This window comes from Artibeus jamaicensis, unplaced genomic scaffold, assembly GCF_021234435.1.
Source record: "Artibeus jamaicensis isolate MK-2021 breed Jamaican fruit bat unplaced genomic scaffold, CSHL_Jam_final contig_373, whole genome shotgun sequence".
Taxonomy (NCBI): domain Eukaryota; kingdom Metazoa; phylum Chordata; class Mammalia; order Chiroptera; family Phyllostomidae; genus Artibeus; species Artibeus jamaicensis.
Window position 1 is genome coordinate 10414229 of NW_026521807.1, and position 20978 is coordinate 10435206.

General features: G+C 35.7%; 1 long non-coding RNA gene across 2 annotated transcripts in view; it reads left to right on the forward strand.

The window, feature by feature from the left end:
• LOC119059819 (uncharacterized) overlaps window positions 1-20759 on the forward strand; it is a 37149-nt gene extending 16390 nt beyond the window's left edge. Inside the window, exons 2-5 of one of the 2 annotated variants that reach the window (XR_005084462.2) lie at window positions 11661-11782; window positions 15175-15385; window positions 16936-17139; window positions 20474-20759. This is a non-coding gene — a long non-coding RNA (uncharacterized LOC119059819). The remainder of the gene's footprint in view (window positions 1-11660; window positions 11783-15174; window positions 15386-16935; window positions 17140-20473) is intronic. The other variant, XR_005084463.2, reaches the window with a different exon arrangement.
• The last annotated feature ends 219 nt before the right edge of the window (window positions 20760-20978 follow it).

Consider the following 20978-nt stretch of genomic DNA (forward strand, 5'->3'; position numbering starts at 1 on the left):
ATACACAATGGAATTCTATGCAGCAGAGAGAAAGAAGGAGCTACTACCCTTTGCAACAACATGGATGGAACTGGAAAGCATTATGCTGAGTGAAATAGGCCAGGCATTGAAGGACAAATACCATATGATCTCACCTTTAACAGGAAGCTAAATAACAAAATAAACAAGCAAATAGAATAAAAACAAAGACACTAAAATAGAGAACAAGTGGGCAGCGACCAGAGGGGAGAGGGAAGGGAATTTAAGGGGAAAAACGAGGAGGGATTTTGAAGAACAAGTATGAAAGACACAGGGATGAGGTCTGTGGGGAGGGGGGGGATGGGAGGGAGGTGGGGAGACGGGGCGGAGGGGGGGGTTGGGATGGGAGAAATTGACAAAAGAAAACTGTACTTGAAAAATAACTCAATAAATTAAAAATAAATAAAATGTCCTTTTTGCTCAGATCACTCTTCATGTCCCATAGTTAGATTTCTAAAGTAGGATTAGTAGAGGAAAAAATGTGCCACTGATCTTAGATATACAGTTATAGCATGTCTTTTGTTTGGTATATAGCTAACTCCTGAGTTTTCCAACTATATATAATAGCTGTGATTATAATTTTCCAGATATTTTTTTAAAATGGAAAAAAAAACAAGAGAAGTTGAACTTTATATTTTGACCATGTCTCCATTTGTTTTCTACTTCTTTCCTCCCTCTTTCCTTCTCTCCTCTCACTTCACTATTTAGCCAACGAGTATTTTTTCTGCTTCTGTTAATGTCAGTGACCAAGATATTGTGTTAACCTTGAAGATCTTTAGGCAAGATCCTTCACTATTTCTTGACTGTGTTTAAGGTTAAAAGAGCTATCTAGATATACTAACTACCTCTTTCTATAGTGTCTGTGAGATTGTTTTCCTTTGGCTATCTCTTAGCACAGGATTGTTGCTTTAACCAGGACCAATTCAGTGAGAAAGGAATTTAAAAGGTTCTTAAGAGGTCCCACCACTGACCCTCCCTTCCACCTGAGTTCTGATGTTCCAGATAACCTAGTGAGATGAGAACACCTCCTTCCCCTTCAAACTATTGGGGAAGGGATCCATATAAGCTGTTTGTAAGTCACTACACAGAGGGAAAACCCTGTGCTTAAAGTCCTGGAACCAGAAACTATTGTCAGAAAAATCCAAAGGGCTTTCTGGTATGGAGATAAAGATCCCTGAAAAAGCTGACTTATTCTCTCTGTGGAATTATCTTTTGGTTCAGCTGTGACTTCCTGTTGTCAAGATGATCATTCAACTCATCCTTCCTGCACTCCTCACCTGAAAAGAGATAAAAATTGGCACCCTACTTATGATACTATATGACCACATTCTGGATATCTGTGTTTTTTATCTGTCCTCATTTCACTGCATTGTTTTTAGGGCCCACTATGGTAATATACGTGAAATCACTTTGCAAACAATAAAGTATGGTAAAAATGAGAGATGGCTTTACTGGAAACAACAGAACACTAGAAACTGGTATGGTACAGCAATGTCAACCAGGTACATATTGGTCAATTCAGACCCTTCATTTTTTTAGGTCCTGACATAACCAGCTGGTTTGTCAGATATGCACCTTTTTAGCTCACAGGAAATCAGATCATTATGCAGCATCAAGAGCTGCTCTTTGTGATGTTTTACCATGGAATCTGGTGGAAATACCGGCAGAGCTTGTCAGCCTTGAACATCTGGACATGGAGAGTCTTATCAGAAAAAAAATCTTGTCATCTCAGAAGATATGTGAAAAATGTTTATGGATGAGCCATTTAGATGATATCGTTAATGAGCCCTATCCTCTATCTTCTAATAACTTTCCTACCCACTCCTACAAACTTAAAGACCCTCTTTTTTCTCTCATTGATCCATTAACATAAAGTCATTTTCTAATTCACTATTGTAAGTAATTACAATTAGAATGGATTTATTAATTAATGGCTATTATAATCATTATTAATTACTCTTAACTACACAGAATTCCATTTAATCCATTCCATAATTCTTCATCTTTAGAGAGAGAAATCAGAGTTACCCCTGAAGACAATCAAACCCATGAAATCAGTTAGGGACTATAGTTAGAACAAAGAAATAAAAGTACTTAACATTTCAAAATGAAGAGCTAAACAGACCTCACAAATCTCCATTTTTTTATTGCCTGTAACAGGTTAAATTTGTAAAAATTAGAAAAAAACAACACTCTTTCCAAATTCTACTTTATGATGATCTCAAATTTTTTAAATGCTTAGACAGACAATAAATAATTTTATCTATTTTCACTACAAGTTTTGCAAAATATAAAATTAAGCAAAAGTAGTTTTTTAACCCAGAGTCTGAGAATTATTTGCAAGAAATTGATATTGATTAAAAAACAAAATGTTATTTTAGTTTATGTCCAAGGGAAGTTTTTGGACTATTTTAGAATATTCACATCTCCATGTATTTACCTCACCTAAAATGACATATTATTACCTATACATATTATTTATCTGTAACTAATTATTTTTATGTGTAGTTTATTGTTCTATCCAAAGACCAACATATCATATCAATTCTTTCTCTAATACAATAAAAATTGGCAAGGACAAATTATACAAAATCTTCTTCCAAAGTAAGCAAAAGTATTCTACAGAGAATCCTCAGCAGACATTACAAGGAGCAACCGATAGATACAGGGTAAGGAGATCTGCCTAAGATTTCTGCCTAAGAGATCCTAAAATTAAATTGAGTTATGGGGATACAGAAGATATATAATTAGACATAAATTGTACATTTTCCCCAAACAACTAATTGAGATATTCCCTTGTACTGACCACTTTTGGTTCAATCCAATAATCTCCCACTTTAGTACACAGTTGAAATAGTTTACCTTACTTGAGATCATGTATCCCAAGAAAGATGCCACAACATCATTTAGGATGCCATTGTATGAGAACCAGGAAGTATGCACCTGGAGCATTAAAAAATGGACTAAATGAGAAATGAGATACTTTGCAGAATTCTACAAATCCCTGCACTACTACTTCCTGGTTTCTGTGTCAGTTACCTTGGTTGGTTTCAAGAGTTACTACTATTTTGGTTCTTGTTCTATTTTATTTTTTAAAGTTTTTCAGCAAATGATGCTGGAATAGTTTTATTTCCACACACAAACACATAGATAGACAAGTACAAAGAAAGCAAAAACAAAGAAAAACAAAACCCACATCTTTTTTTTTAGATTTTATTTATTTATTTTAGAGAGATGGGTAAGGGAGGGAGAAAGAAAGGGAGTGAAACATCAATATATGGTTGCTTCTAGCACACCCCATACTGGGAACTGGCCTGCAACTCAGGCATGAGTGCCCTGACTGGGAATCAAACTAGCGTTGCTTTGGTTCACAGGCCTGTGCTCAATCCACTGAGCTATGCCAGCTAGGGCCAAAGCCAATCTTTAACGCACATATTAAAATTAACTCAAAGTGGATAATAGACTTATCCTTAAGAAACTTGATAAACAGGAGAAAATCTTTGTAGGCTTGGGTTTGGTGAAGAATTATTAGATAGTTAAAAGCATAACCCATTTTCTAAAAGTACTTTATTAACATTAAAACCTTCTTTTTATCAAAATATCTGTTTAGAGAATGAAAAAATAAGTCACCACTGGGAAAAATATTTGCAAAACCTACATCTAATAATGAAACTGTGTCTTAAACATATAAAGAACTTTCAAAGCTCATATATAAGAGAACAAAATAATTTTTAAAAATTGGAAAATTATTTGAACAAATAATTCATGAAAGTAGATATTAAAATGGCAAATAAATGTGAAAATGTGCTAACCATCATTAGCCATTAGAGATATCTAAGTTAAAATTATAATGGGATACCACTGCATACTCATTAAAATGTATAGAATTAAAAAGACCCATAATACCAAGTGTTGGTTAGGATACAGAAGACTGGAACAATCATTTTGAAAACAGTTAGGCAGTATTTTAAAAAGCTAAGCATGCACCTATAATGTTACACAAACATTCTATTTATTCCTAAGTATTTATACCTCACACAGGGGAAAGAAAGTATATGTTTATACAAAGATTTTTATAGGGATGTTCATGGCAGCTTTATTTGTAGTAGTAAAAATCTAATGAATGAATAAATAAATTTATTATGTAGATATAATGGAATATTATTCAGGAATAAAATGTAAGGAAAGTATTGATATGTACAATATGAGTAAATATTTTAAAATATGCTATTTTGAATATATATATATGTTTATTAAAAAAGATCAAGTAATTGCAAACTAATGTATATGAAAAGAAAGCAAACCAGTGGTTGCCTGGAGATTATTAACAATAAGGCATTGTGATGGGGTGAAAAGAATCTTTTGGAAATGATGGATATATTCACAATTTTGATCATGGTGATGGTTTTACAGATACATATGCTTGTGAAAACTAAACAAACTGTGCGCTTTAAATATGTACATTTTATGATATGTCAATTATACCTCATTTATGTTTCTAATAAATATTCCATATTCCAGTCTCTCACTTCTTTTATTCTTTCTCACTTTATAACAAAATTGACTCTATTTCATATTTCAATTTTCAACCTTTCTCCTGATGGAAGACTTGCGCCTCATAAAAGAAGCCAGGTACTGATAAATTTTAGTTAAGAAATTATACATATGGTTCTCGGTCTTACTTCAGTCTTTGGCATTTCCTGTCCCGACCCCGGTAATTAGACTTAGCTGCCCTCCATGACCCACCTGAGCCTGATGCCTACCTGTTCTTTCCCAGTTCTCACTGCCTTGTTCCTGCCACCGTGCGGTACCAGACCCAGGGCTGCATGGTCTGGTGGCTATCCCTGGCATCTTCTTTTGTCTATATTAGTGTACACATAGCATTTTTATTAATTCAGAAAAATAAACGATTTATTTTAAAATTTAGTTGACCATCTAGGACATCAACAGGTAAATTGCTGCATAAGATAGTCAAAAGACTATGAGAGTCAGAACTAACATGGTAGGAGTAGGGTAGAAACATGACAGGTTTAAGAACTGGCAGCCCTGGCTGGTATAGCTCAGTGGATTGAGCACAGGCCTGCGAACCAGAGGATTGCAGTTTGATTCCCAGTCAGGGCACATGCCTGGGTTGCAGGCCAGTTCCTTGCAGGACAGTTCCCAGCAGGGGATGCACTAGAGGCAACCATACATTGATGTTTCTCTCCCTCTCTCCTTCCTATCTAAATATAAATAAATAAATAAATAAATAAATAAATAAATAAATAAATAAATAAATAAATCTTAAAAAAAAGAACTGGCTACTGAAGAGATAGAATTAACATGATTTGATGATTGACTGGGGATTAGAGATAAGGGAGAGAGAAAAGCCATAGATCAAGCCTTAATTATGACTCAATAAATGGAGATAATCATGATGCTATTTATCAAAGTGGGAAACACAAGGAAAAAACAGATTTTGGGTGAGGGAGACATGATGAATTCAGTTTGGCATAATTGAATTATAGTTGTGACTGTAACTCAAATTAGTTGTGATGTTCAATGTATAGTTAAATATAGGATCTGCAAATCAGGCAAGAAGAAATCTAGATTTGAGATATATATTTAAAAATAGAGTATTTTGAAAAGATTAAATGGTCAAATTGTTTTTAAAACATCAAGAACTCATAGAGGATATAAACTGAAACCAATGGGGTTCATCAAAAGAGGCTATGAATGAATATAGCTAGTAGAATTTTAATGGAATGGTAAATATTTGAAACATAATCTAGAATTCAGAGAATGGAAGAGTATATAAAAGTGGGAGAATAGAATACCTTGTCCTTATAATGAGAATAGAATAGATTTTTGTCTCCTCAGAATTAAAACCCACAATTATGAACATATTTTCTAAAAACAACTTGAAACAAACCCTGGCCAGGTAGTTCATTTGGTTAGAGCATTGTCCTAATATACTAAGCCTGGTCAGGGCACATACAAAAATCAATCAGTGAATGTATAAATAAGTGGAACAACAAATCAATGTTTCTCTCTCTCTCTCTCTCTCCTCATGTCTCTCTAAAATCAGTAAATAAAAAATTAAAAAAAATAAGTTGCCATGACTGTCAAAAGTTCTTTAAAAAAGCTTTCAATGAAATCTTCTACCTCTCTTCCACATCTATTCTCTATTCTTTCTTCTAGGTATGCCTGCTGAGGTAGTTCATTTTAAAGAGATAAAGTGTATAAACTGTTTAGCACAAAGTCTAACACATGAATGTCAAGTAATGTAACTACAGCCATTCCTAATTATTTCAATCTAACCTACTTCTGAAACACACAGAAAGGTAACTTTTCATACAGCAAGAGAAAATATTTTATTATTTTAAATGGGAAAATAATAATGTATTCTTAGACCATGTAAAAACCCAACTAGTTCACCTAAACATCATTAAAACACTCTTATACAACTCTATAGTGACCTACTAAAATTTTATGCACTATAAAAAACATAATACTTGATTATTTAACATTTCATGAACACATCAGTGAATATTTTGGTGTGGTTTAGATAGTTTTAAATACAAAGTGCATCTTCTACACTACAATGAATGTCTGTCTAATGTACACAAACAAAAAGAAAATATGAAAAATGCATAATGAGCTCTAGCTGGTGTAGCTCAGTGGATTGAGAACAGGCCTGAGAACCAAAAGATCTGGGTTTGATTCCCAGTCAGGGCACATGCCTGGGTTGCAGGCCAGTTCCCAGCAGGGGCCAGTTCCCAGCAGGGGATGCACCAGAAGCAACCATACACAGATATTTCTCTCCTTCTCTTCCCTTCTAAAGATAAATAAATAAAATTTAAAAAAAGAAAAATGCATAATGAATGCAATTAACAGCACGAAATTTTAAAATGAGGCCATTTAAACAAATGCTTCTTTCCAGAGTGAGGTTTAGTGGTGAGGGAGACCTTTTCATTTAATAATAAATAACACCTTTAAATAAGGCAAACGTGAACCACTGTCCTATTTGGAGAGTATCTGAGATATGAATGCTGTGTATTCTGAATCCCCTAGTACAACTCCCTGGAAGCTCACTATAAGATTTTAGAACTCAATCACTAAATTGAGGATAAACGTTAAAAAAGTCGCTATTACTATTAGCAGTACAGTGTCGTCTCTTATGCAATCCCAGAGAGCTGTTGTTATGGGACACGAGCAAAGTAGAGCAGTGGTGCTCTGACTGGGACACTTTTGTCTCCCAGGAGACGTTTAGCAATGTCTAAGGACACTTCTAGTTCTCACAAAATAGAGGTCAGGGATGCTGTTAAACATCCTACAATGCACAGGAAGCCTCTCTTCCCCCCAACAAAGAATAACCCAGCCCAAAATGTCAATAGTGCTGAGACTAAGAAACTCTGAAGGAGCAAAAAAAGAGTGGAATCAAACCAGTATTTCAGAAGAAACCTCAATCGGAATAAGGAACAGATTGAACATTATAAAATCAGAAGTTAGAATGAAATGATGTTATTAGTTTAGGGATCTATATAGCGAGTCTTTTCATCAATTTGACTAATAAATATAAGAAAAGGAGCTAGTTTGGGAGGAGAATTTGAGAAAAAAATTAAGTTTAGTTTTCACCATGGTACACTTCAGATACAGATGGAACATTCAAATGCATAAGATAATGCTAATTAGTGGAGAAATTTTTAACCTAAATTTTCTGGTTAATTCTACTTTTAAAAAGTATTTAGATATTTGTCAGGTTATAAGCCACCTGAGCTCTGATTCTATGCCATATATTATACATTTTTTAACATGCAACCTCAGTCTTCAAGGCATTAAGTGTAGAAAGGTCTTACCACCCATTTTATGGATGAAAATATGAGGCTTAGAAAGGTTTAGTGACTAAGGTCATACAGCTACTAAACCATTGTACTAGGATTTAAACCAATGTCTTCTAAGTCTGAGTCCTGTTTTTTTCTAAAATAATTTTCTCTAAGTACTCACGCACGCTCCAGTTATTTCAGACAATCTCCTACAACCACATCTTTACTGAATTTAACAAGTAACTTCCTCCAGCTATGTACTCACACACACACATCCTTTTAAAAATATATTTCAAATATAAAAGTAACACATGACAATGTAGAAATTTGGAAAATGCAAAAAGCATAAGTCAAGAGGACAAAAATCATTATTAATTTCACCACTTAGAAACATCTACTAATAAATAAGTTTAAGGTAATGGCTTGAATCTTTACTATTTTTTTGCACTTTTTCCCTGCTAATGGTTTTGTGGATGTACAGTGATATTTCTAAAATGGATCGTGAGGATTTAGAAAGAAGAGATGCAGGGAAAGATGGTCCACAGGCTGAGAATCAGTTCTCAGATTCATAAAGAAGAAACAGTGGGTGGGGGTGGGGAGAGAGATCGGGAAGAGGGTAATTTCTAGAACCTCTTTTGCCCAAGGAGTACTTGGAACTTAATAAATCTTAGTTCATCTGTCATCTCTCTGCTCTCCTAATGACAAGATTAAATTGAAGCTACACTTTCCTGAGTGCTTATCATTTGCTGGCACAGTACTCACATTATTTTATTTTATCCCTGCAGCAACCTTGAGTAGGATATTATTATTTTCAACTTAGAGAAGAAACTTAGGTTTAAAGAGGTTTTAAAAACTTACTAAGTTCCACATCTAGTAAGTGGGGACGACAGGATTCAAAAGCAAATGTGGTCGTGGAGACACTGATCTTACTCTGCAGAGCTACCTCCTCATGCTGAAGAAAATCAGGTGTGCAAAAGCGTGTAATTCAGGAAAAGAGAGTCTGAGCAGCGTTGAAGGAAATCTGGCCATCTCGGGCAGAGAACACTCTCTCACGGTTTCTAGCTTCAGGCTTCCTTTTCTTTTCTCTCTGTAGGGCTGATATTAGGCCTCTAAAATATGATTCCAAGCTTGGGTCACTAGATGTTTTATATTTGAGTCATTGGAAAAATACAGCTTGATAAAAATGTACATGAGAAGATTATGATGTGCTTGATATACATGGTCAGCCCTAATAATTTGCTGAATAAATGATCAGGAGATGGGAACTCCACTAAACTGAAGATCACTCCGCTGGAATAACTTGAATAATAAGCTGAGCCAGGTTCCTACTGAAGTTTATCACTTATCTATTAAGAGTAGCTAAATCTCAACAGATGTTGGCTGACTGAAGTTATTATTACCTGCTACTTTTTACAAAAAAGATTTTGTTTATTTCTTTTTAGTGAAAGAAGAAAGGAGGGGGAAAGAGAGGGCAAGAAACATTGAGGTGAGAGAGAAACATAGATCGCTTGCCTCTCCTATGTGCCCCAACCAGGGATGAGAAAACCCTCAACCCAGGCGTGTGCCCTAACTAGGAATCGAACCTTTGATTCCTGCGACTTTTCACTTTGCAAGACGTGGACCAAGACACTGAGCCATAATGGTCGGGGCTCTTTTCTTAAAGTCAGAATAACTGCTCTTGGAAAAGAGAAGAATATTAGAGTTAAAATTTGTGTGTTTACAAATTATCAAATTTTAGTAAAAGTTTACAATAAGTAAAGTAATCCTGTGGTTTTGACAAAATGTTTTGAAAATGTAGATTTTTGGCTTTCAGTTTGAGGTTGTAGGATGGAACCGTTGTGGAAAAGTAAAGGTTTGTATGCATTTTCCCAGCTAGGCTTCTAGGCTGGGAGTATTCTGCACATCTGTGGAAACATGCTCTTCCCATGAAGCTCAGTGTAAATCACTGGTTTTACATGAAGGTCTATATTAGTCTAGTTACTCAGACAGTTTATGCGTAACTGTTGGGTAATAGTCAGTGTTTATTTTTGTGTTAAGTGTTTCAAAGCTACTGTTCTCTGGGGTTCTCGCATAAAGGAAATAGTTATGTCTTTAGAATCTTAATCACACTACAATTAAAATGAAGTGCGATCAATAAAATACTAATACAGGTATGTTTAAAGATCAACTACTTAATGGTTAGGTCCACAACTACCATTCTTTAACTTTCTGAAGGTCAATATATAGCAGAGTCAGTGAGTTAACCAGCCAATTGAAAACACAATTATCTGTCTAATTGTGGGTCTATTATTAATTCCTTAATAAAGTGCATGACTTGCTAATGAGAGTTTATGCTGCCTATTCTTTTTAAAACCTCTAAGACTGGGTTGCTACTTTAAAGTCTGAGATTATCAAGCATTATTTTTAATGTTCAATATCCCTGTAACACTATAGGAATTAGAATCATTAAATGTTGAAGCAAGAAATGGCTTATAAAGATCCCTCCTCGCCCTTTTTTTAGAGGAGACACTGAAAATCAGTGACGATAATGGAGGTGCTCAGTGTGGCCGTTAGTGGTGGAGATGAACCTGAACGTGAAATCCAAATCTTGTTCCAAGGCCCTTGCGCTCCAAAATACTAAGCCATTGAATTTCAAGATTCCAACTCAACATCCGGTTTTGCAGATACTGTGGGTAATTTGCTGTGCAACTTGTGGGCCTGGCTCAGGTTCCTTGTTTTCTAAGCACAGTGAAGTAGGAATTAAGTAGTTGAAGGCAAAAGGGGACATCAGAAGCTTGTGTGAACTGAAAATTCTATCTCACGGTGGCAGGTGGCTGTGGCAACTTTTTTGAGGCTGCTTTTAGTGAGGGTGGGCTACCTATCTCATATTTGGAAGTGAGTAACTGAAATGACTAACACCAACTTTAATCCTATGAAAAGTACTCCTTCTAAGTTCCGGGCAGATAGATGGAACTCCTCTAGTTTTGTCTAAATAAAATGTATTATTGAAAAATATTGATATCGTAGTTGCCATTATGGTGTTTATATTTGCAGAAGACCAAAATAACTATGAATCTTTCCACTAGTTTTCTATTGCTACTTTCTACGTGGGTCAGCTTTAATTATTCATTTTATTTCATGCTGGATAACAAAAAGATGATACACTTTGGTCATTTGTGTAACTCTAGAAGCACTTTACAGATGGAGGAAGCAAAGTTTTTGAACTCAGGTTTTACTTTGTCTAATTGTATAAGTTCATAGCAAAAAACCCACAAAAATTGTGAATGAAAAAATCTATTCATATCAGTTTTTAAAACATTTTTTTCAGCATTTAAATGGTCACTGGGTGGTTAGAACAAGTTTGAGTAAGTTTAGCATTTTTACCGAACTTACAGCTACTTTGTTAAACTGATCGCAGCATTCACCTGTCAGCTCTGCCCAAAATAGTTTCAACTCCTTCCACGATATATTTCAATTTGATTGTTAGATAAAGATCTTTTGCAACAACCAAATCAAGTTGACCAGTTGTATCCTGCTCTTATTCACACTTCCTCATTACCTTTTCATGTCTGAACAAGTTACTCAGAGTCACGGAATAGAGAGAAGAGTCTGCTCTTCCTACAAGATGTTTGTGCCTCCGCTTTTCAGAAAAGAATGTACCTCTGTGCCTTTTTTGTATCTGTGAACTGAAATTAGTGATTTATAATATAATAAACTATTATAGCTGGCAGAGGCCTTAGACAACATTCAACCCAGTGCTTCCCAAGTTGAGGGCTATGTACCATTAGTGTGTATAAGATAATTTTAGGAGGCATATCGATACTGAATGACATAATGAGAAAATTCACTTCCTTTCAGGTTTTTTGACACTTCTAATTATATCAAGAAGAAAGTTTCAGGCTGGAGCTGACAAAGAACTTGCTAACACTTTTCCTTTTTAAGAAATAGAAGGCAAGCCTCGGGCTCAGAGTTTTCAGCAGGTAACTATGGGGAGCTAGAATTTAATAATACTGTATGGTTTTCATTAAACTAATTTTCCTGGGTTACCATCTATTTATGGCATGGACACAAAACTTCCTTTTAAAACACATTTATTTAAGTTAAAAATAATAATAGTTTATGTAAAGCCACAAATTAAGTAAAAAATTAGTGCAACGAATAGAGCAGAGCAAATATTGCAGAAAAGCTGTAATCACTGATATGGTAAAAATCACGAAGCTGCTGTGGGAGATACTGTCTTGGAGGCGGCAAGAAGAACCCTCCACATGGAGGGAACAATTACACAGAAGTGCAGAAGTATGAAAGCTGGAGACTTTGGGCTCAGGAGCTAAATATCTCAAAAACTCAAATGTGAAGTAATAGTTCATAACTTTCCCCTTCAGTCTTTTAAGAAGTTTAATTTATTAAGAGAGTGATATCATTTTTGTCTGATGCATTGTTTAACTGCTTCAATGACCAGACTTAAATAGTCTTTTCATAGTATTCCTCTTCCACACACCCTCTGGTGGGCCAGAAAGGTGCCGGTAGAGAAGTAATCTTATAGTAGGAGCCCTGCGTAGTGACAGATTGGTCAGTTTCTTTGAAACTTGACTGCTCACAAAAGAGCATGTTATAAGATGTTTGAAGAATACAGTATAGGTGCAATTACAAAACTGGATGGAATCAGTTAGTGAAACCTAAGGTTTGTAGGTCTAAACCTTGGGGTTGAGATTAGGTTTTAAAATTCATATCGAATTTTATGTGTGAGGCAGGGAGGCAATGATACGAAAATGGAGGCCAGTGTTTTTTGTTGTTTTGCAAATGATTATTCAGGGTACTGAGGTTGTCACAGAAGGGCCCTTTATATCAGCAGACATGTTCTCATGATGTGAGGTGGTTGTACATTTTTAGAAGCACTGGTATTATATTTTTTATTTTTCTTATGAGAGTAATTTTACATTTAGGTAATCAAGTATCATTGTACAGCACGTCACCCACTTTAGGTATTTTCATACATTCACTGAAACTGGTTCTATGGAGTATACTCTTAGGTGCTAAAAGGAAGGAAGGAAGGAAGGAAGGAAGGAAGGAAGGAAGGAAGGAAGGAAGGAAGGAAGGAAGGAAGGAAGGAAGGAAGGAAGGAAGGAAGGAGGGAGGGAGGGAGGGAGGGAGGGAGGGAGGGAGGGAGGGAGGGAGGGAGGAAGAGAGGGAGGGAGGGAGGGAGGGAGGGAGGAAGAGAGGAAGAGAGGGAGGGAGGGAGGGAGGGAGGGAGGGAGGGAGGGAGGGAGGGAGGGAGGGAGGGAGGGAGGGAGGGAGGGAAAAAGCAAGCAGGCCATAATCCCTGTGGTTACGCTGCTACCATGTGAGATTGGGAGGAATAGGTTAATGTGCTGAAAGGCAGTCAGAAGATAGTACTCTGGGGAGAGAGTATAGCAATGGGGATAGTTAAAGTTCAAAATTAAGAGAAATTATTCCAGTGGAAAATTGCACTCCATATAGTCATTTGAAACCTAACTCCTTTAGAATGTGTAAACTTTTTCTCATAGAATATAAGATCAGTAAACTATCATACCTTCAGCAGTCTGGAAATATCAGGATACCAAAGAAGTGGCTGTCCAAGAACATGACTAGAAAAATATTTCAAGCCTCAGGCTACTTGGATAGACCCAAAGCGTCTATTGTGCTACCTACCCCTCATACTCCAGCCATAGCCAACCACATAATGCATCAGAATTAGTGATCTTCTCCATGAGGCAATAGTGAGCTGACACCCAATTTTACTATATATTGTAAGTAAATTATTAGCTCATGCCAGAACAAAATGGTCATTGACACTGATATTTAATATCCAATGTAATACAAAGACCATCCATGGGCTACATGGAAGATTTTCATGGGTTTCCAGGAGTCCTTGGCTCACATTTTGAGAACTACTACTCCACTGTACTTTATGCTGGTGTCTTCTTGGATAGCATATGTCTGGGATATACGGATGGAGAGTTCGTTCTTCTAAAAAGGCCAGAGATCGAAACTTAGGTTTGCGATTTTTAGGAAAACTTCAGAAAAGCCTCAGGCTAATATGTTCACACTTTATTCAGTAGATTGTTTAGAAGTAATTTTTGATGAGTATAGTTTTTTTTTTTTCAGGAAGTATAGGAAGTTGCTTTTCTTTTCATCTGTGGCATTCTGCATTTCAGCCATATACGCACACTTTTATCAGAGATGCTTAATCATTTTTTAGTTTACTTTTCAAAAAGCCTGGAATGAGTTTGGGTTTTCTATGACTTTGACTAGTAAATAAATATGCAATACAGGGAACGTCCACCTCATTTTAAGTTTTCATTTTTTCCCCCACAGAGAGAGCATATTTACTAATCTCTATTCCCAATTTTTGCCACCAGTGAAATAGTCTGGTTTGAACATGAATGGACCACACACACGCATGCACACCTATTCAAACCCTCACCTACTGTGACATACAGTTGAGGAGTCTGTCATTCTAATTACCACTAGTTGAAATTCTGATTTCAAAAAATAATGAAACAAATTGAGGAATCCTTAGATTTTACCTTATCTAAGTACCCAGCAAGAAAGATAAACCTAATTTAAAAAATGATGACTAGATATTATATTCAGCAGGAAGATATACAGCATGAATAAGACGCCAAGAAATAAACCAATAGGGTATCACGTATGCTTGTTTTAAAAGGGAAAAAAGAGTCTACAGGATGTATAAGTTATTATTTCAAATGCTTGTATAAATATAGTTTAGTTCATCATCACCTTTCTAATTATATGTTCAGCTCCAAAGTACAGACTCCGCTTTCTTGTTTAAAATGCCACCAACTGAACTAGCATTTCCATTAATACAAACAATGTTACAGTGCCAGAAATGATGGTGGAAATATAGCAGTCTTTTGTTATTTGTAAACTAGACCTCAAAGAGATGTCCAGTCAACTCTAGCTGAGCATTCAGAACAAATCCATTTAAAATACTATAGTTTTTAGATTCCTCATTAAATTTCTATGTACATATAATAATAATTGTTATGTAGATAAGATATCATTTCATTTCTGAAATTTATAATTTGCATGCCTAAATAGATTAGGAATTAAATAATAGTTTCTTTTAAAATGAATTAATTAATTAACATTGACACTTTTTATTTTTATTTTTTTAGAAACTTTAAAAAACATTAGTTCCAGTTAACATACAATATTATATTAGTTTCAGGTGTACAGCATAGGGGTTAGACATTTAGATGACTTACAAAAGTGATCATCCCAATCAGTCTAGTACCTACCTGATACCACACATAGTTATTATACTATAATTGACTATATTCCCTGTTCCATACTTTAGTTTCTTAATAAAAAACAATTTCTCTTGCAGGTCAGTCATGGACCCACTAAATACTTGGAAACACACCTATAGCTTTGTTTGTAGTGGAGTCATGTTCTCAGAAGACTATCAATATATTAACTGCACTGACTGTCCGTATGAACTCAGCAAGTTGCCTGACCCTTCTGTACCACTTTCCTCATCTGTAAAGAGGAGATAATAATAGATCCTATCTCAGAGCTTTGTTATGAAGATTAAATTAGTAAGTATTTGTTAGAGAGAAAAGTGTTTACTCTTGCTAATGCAGCATTGCACAGTAATAAACAGAAGTTCAAGAAGGAATAAAATGAGAAATATGTCAAGTATGGCCTGGCTGAATGGAAAGAAGACCTTGCAAGTGCTTGGTTCTGAAGGAAACTTTTACATCTTTGGTCCACTCCAGGAACAAGGATATTATCTAGAAATATTATTGAGTCTTCCTTATTTAGGCTTATTTCCTTAAAGTACCTGAACACACTGTTTTTAACATTTATGATCATCAGAAAGATAATTGTGAATAATAGAGTACTAAACTAACTGCTTTCGTCTTCAACCTTTACTTATATTTTTCCAGGGTTCTCTAGTTTTCAAACTTGATACAACTGGCATTTGACTCTTTTTTTATTCCCATGTTTAGCTATTGATTCATTTGGTCCTTCCTTCTAATATTTCTAATTAGTCTAAACATGGATCGTCATTATCTTTCTTCCTTGTCAACTACTCCTTGATGCCTTTTCTGTTGCTTGCCCTAATCCCCCCTTTCCTGTACTCAAAAATAATTTTTTTAAAAGAATATATGCTACCTTACCTCACCTGGTTGCTTATACTGAACTGCTCTCCTTCTAACAGCATAAGAGACACCATGTATCACTGGAATGAATGATGGTTACTGCCCTGCTAGTTCTCAGTGGTAACAATCCTAGTTAATTCCTCACCAACGCATCTAAATCAAAGTAGGGAAGGAATGGCTTTATGGTACAATATACCAGTTTAAAGATATCAGTCTGGTCTTACTTGAAGTCACAGGTTAGAAGAAAAGAGAACCATATATCTTTGGATCTGAACTGGTGACCTAAACATGAGTTCCAGCACCTGTTAAACATCCCAGAGCTATTCTAGCTCTTAAACTGATTTCTCACTGCTCTTTTGAAAACATACATTAAGGAGAAGAAAAAGGACACACTGAAAACCAAGCATGAACGAAAAGACTTTTAGAAAATCACTCCAATACTTGCCTAAATCATGCTCAGTGGGAAGACTTGCTTTATTGAATACATACTTTATCAGAATGACTTCTCAGAAGACACTCTGTTAAAAAAAAAAAAGAAAAGAAAACCTTGCTCAGCAGAAAACATGTTAGATAATGGAAGGAAGAAGAGACAAAGATGGTGATTATTCCATATCCTCATCCCCTTCTTTGTCTTTTTTCACTAACATTCAAGTCAAGTTTCATGGAGAGCAGAATGTGGCAGCACAATGGAAAAACTCTGGACCAAGCAACAGGTTCCGAGTGTGAGTCCAAGGTCTGTTGCTTAGGAACGCTATTTCTCCCTGTGAACTTCAACATCTGTTCATATGAGGAAGTAGTAACAGTCTCACAGAAATGTTGTGAAGATACCTCTGTATGCATGATTAGTAATATTGGACATTATTATTGTTTTTTATTTGCAGTAAATGATGTTATATTATAGATCTAAATAATTAAAGTCCCTAAACCTTATTTTATACCAAACTACATGCATGATTTTTTTGGCTTTTTCTCTTTTTTTCCAGAAATTCATAATCTTCACCTCTTCTGGAATGCACTATATAGAGGGCAACGAGCTTAAACGTTGGAATATGAGAGATCTGAAGTCAGACTCTGTTAAGTTCTCTGAATTAGTGACAGGCAAGGCTCTGACCCTTGGTAATCCTTTCTGTAGTGTGTGGCTGACATCCATTTTGCAGAGTGGAGAAGATTAGGGACAATGTATAAAGGTACCTACTTACTGAATAGTTCACACTAAACAACCATTATTTTGTAGGATTTTTTTATGCTTTCACACTATCATCCAAAATATGGGTTTGCCTTTGTTCACAATTGCTTTATGGGTCTTCAAGTACTGTCCTTGATGGATAGTAAAGGCTGACAAAATTGAGCTTTGAAAAAGATGACTCATTTCAATTGATAAATCATTAAATGGTAATATTAGTGGGCTAAAATTTTTTTTTGTTCAGATATCCTAAGTAGAAATTCTTTAGAAACTCAAGTTACTGGGGAATGTGAACATTGTTAAAACATGGTTACTAGCTTTAGGAAGCTTACATCCTTACGGTATCTCTTTTACTAATATATGTCTTTGTATGGCTACTGGGCTATGAAGCAAGAAAAGCCAAAAAAGGCTTTCTGAGGTTAGCCAGAGGCTGTTGAAGTCATCATTCTGTCAAAGGGGATGCGTGATGGGGAACTAAGTGCATGAAGAAGAATTAAAATCTGTTAACTGTTTTCAGGCACTGTACCAGGCAATTCCCATTCATTGTTTTTGTTAACCCTAAAAACTATCCTATGGAATGGGTTGCAAAATGTTGATTTTATGGTTGAAAACAATTGCTAATCTCAAAAAGAGAAACAACCATGTCTAAGATCCCACACTCAGTGAGGGCTGAACATGGGATTTCAATCATTAACAGGAGGAGTAGGGTTAGGAAGCGAGTTTTGTTCAATTTAACAGACAAACAGTTTAAAAGTCCAAGCATCCACCTTCTCTAAAAATTTCTTATTTTTATCTCTTGGATTTTCTTCTTATCTGTTGGGCCTAACAACGGGTTCAGTTCTGGATTTGGAAACCCTCTGATGAGGGCTATAGCCATTCTTTGTGTGCACACAGCCCAAGGCCTTGTCTTGTACTTTAACCTGCACACTTACAGCGAGAAGAATGGAGAGCTATTTCAGATGTGCTAGTGTTTCATATTGAATGAAAAGAAACTCATCCAACATTAACTTATTTGTAGAAATAGGGTACAGAATATACTGCAATTGATATATGACTCAGTCATTTATCCTTTTATTTTTATAAATATTAGTAATTATTCCTCCCCCTCCCAGTAAATCACAAAACTTTATACAAGCATACCTCAGAGACATTGTGGGTTTGGTTCTAGGCAACCATAATAAAGCAAATACCACAATAAAGCAAGTCACAGGAATATTTTTGTTTTTTATGCATATGAACATTATGTTTACACTAGACTATAGTCTATTACATGTCCAATAACTTGTCTAAATAACAAAGTACATATCTTAATAAAAAACACTTTATTGCTAAACATGCTAACCATCATCTGAGTCTGTTGGAAAAATGATGCCAATAAACTCAACACAGGGTTGCCACAAACTTTCAATGTGTAAAAACTGCAATATCTATGAAGCACAATAAAACAAAGAGCAATAAAATGTAGTAGGTCTGGAAAGCAGTCTTAGGTAATCAGTGTAGTTAGCCATGAGCACCAAATCACAAGGCTTAACAGAAAGAATTTTTTTCTCTTATGTATCAACAAATCTGAAGATGAATAATCTAGGATAGATAAAGAAGAAGGGTGGATCCCTCTTACTTTGTTCTTCTTTCTCAAAATTGTTGTGGCTATTTGGGGTTGTTTATCATTCCATATATATTTTTTAAACATTTGTTCTATATCTGTGAAATATGTTATTGGTATTTTAATAGTCATTAAAGAACAAAGGACCTGGACACTTCTCCAAGGAGGACATACAAAGGGCCCTGAGACATAGAAAAGGATGCTCAGCATCACTAGCCATCAGAGAGATGCAAATTAAAACTACAATGAGATACCACTTCACACAGGTCAGAATGGCCATCATTAACAAATCAACAAACAACAAGTGCTGGAGAGGTTGTAGAGAAAAGGGAACCCTAGTGCACTGTTGTTGGAAATGCAGACTAATGCAGCCACTGTGCAAAACAGTATGGAATTTCCTCAGAAAACTAAAAATGATCCAGCAATTCCACTGCTGGGATTATACCCTAAGAACCCTGAAACACCAGTTTAAAAGAACCTATGTACCAAATGTTCATAGCTGCACAATTTACAATAGCCAAGTGCTGGAGACAGCCAAAGTGCCCATCAGTAAATGAGTGGATAAAAAAATGATGGCATATTTACACAATGGAGTACTATGCAACAGAAAGAAAGAAGGAGCTCCTACCCTTCACAACAGTATGGATAGAACTGGAGAGCATTATGCTGAGTAAAATAAGCCAGGCAGTGAAAGACAAATACCATATGATCTCACCTATAAGTGGAACCTAATCAACAAAACAAATAAGCAAGCAAAATATAACCAGAAACATTGAAATAAAATACAAACTGACAGTAACCAGAGGGGATGGGGAGAGGGATAATGGGGAATAATAGGGGAATGGCCATCAAGGAAGATATATAAAGGACACATAGACAAAGCCAAATGGTGTAGGTTTGACGGTGGGAGGTGGGGCTAACTGGGGCTGGGAGACAGGTTGGGGTGAAAATGGAGACAACTGTACTTGAACATCAATAAAAAAAGATAAAATGACTGTACATTAAAAAAAGGAGAAAGGTGAAGGAGTGAAAAGATCAAGAATCTATCTCTTTTTCTTTATCTGTGTGTGGCTACAACACTTAACACAAGATCTATTCTCTTAACCAGAAATATGCTATACAACTGAGCCTGCCACTGTCAAAAATGTTCTGTGAAGCCCCAGCGAGCAACTTCACCTTACATCTCATTGGTCAGAATCTATCACATGGTCACTCCTAGGAGCAAGAACTCTATTGTGGTTTGAGATGTAAAAATTGAAACAAAAGAGATTACAAGACAGAAAGCAGTCTCTTTAGAATGTCAAAAATTTTAGTTTTCCAGTCTCCATGATAAAGAAAAACAAGGCTGAAAAGGGCTGTGAATGGCTCTGCGGAAGCCATCAGCTTGTTCACAGCATCAGGCACAGGGGCTGCTATCCTTCCCTGGGCTGTATTTGATGCCACAAAGGCTTTCTGGTTCTACTGCTTACTGTGAAACTACATTAAAAATTGTTCACTTCTGTCAAGCTTAGCCTCCTTATTTATAATACAATATAACTACAGTGCTTATTTTAAAGTAATCTTGTGGCCACTTTATACAGTCATAAGTATTAAGTCCTTAACATAGTAAACTTTAATAAATATAATTAATTCTTAAAAGAATAATCATTTGTATTATTAACACTCATACTTCTCCTTGACCAGAACAAGCATTTTTACGTATTGCCTTTACTTTTTTTGTTTGTTTTTGTGCTAGGAATGTGCACTCTGGATGTGTATCCCTGATACAGACCACACTGGACACCAACTCAGGCATTGGGGAAACGTTCTGTGACAGCTGAGTTTAGACATGCTGATCATCGAGCTCCTTGATGCAAAGCTGCTAATATCTCTCATCTCCAGCTGACGGAGGCTGGTGCCACTCTGAAGCATTGAGAGATGCCATGCCAATTTATGCGAGGTCTTTATTGCTGAAACTCTTGCATAATGACATCTTTATTCATGTGAAAATACAGGATAAATTCCAACTATAGGATATTGTTTATGTTCATCAGAAATGTTATTTGTCTTCACAAAGTCTGGTTTCAATGAACTGTCTATGTAATGGATATTAAATAAACATGGAATTTTACATGTTCATAATATTTGGTTTCTTGTTGTGATTTTGATGAACTACACTTTCAAGCACTGTCAGTTCATCCTTATTTACAAACAAAACGGTTGCTTGTAGCAGAGTGATGTAGTGACTTGCTGTATTTTAA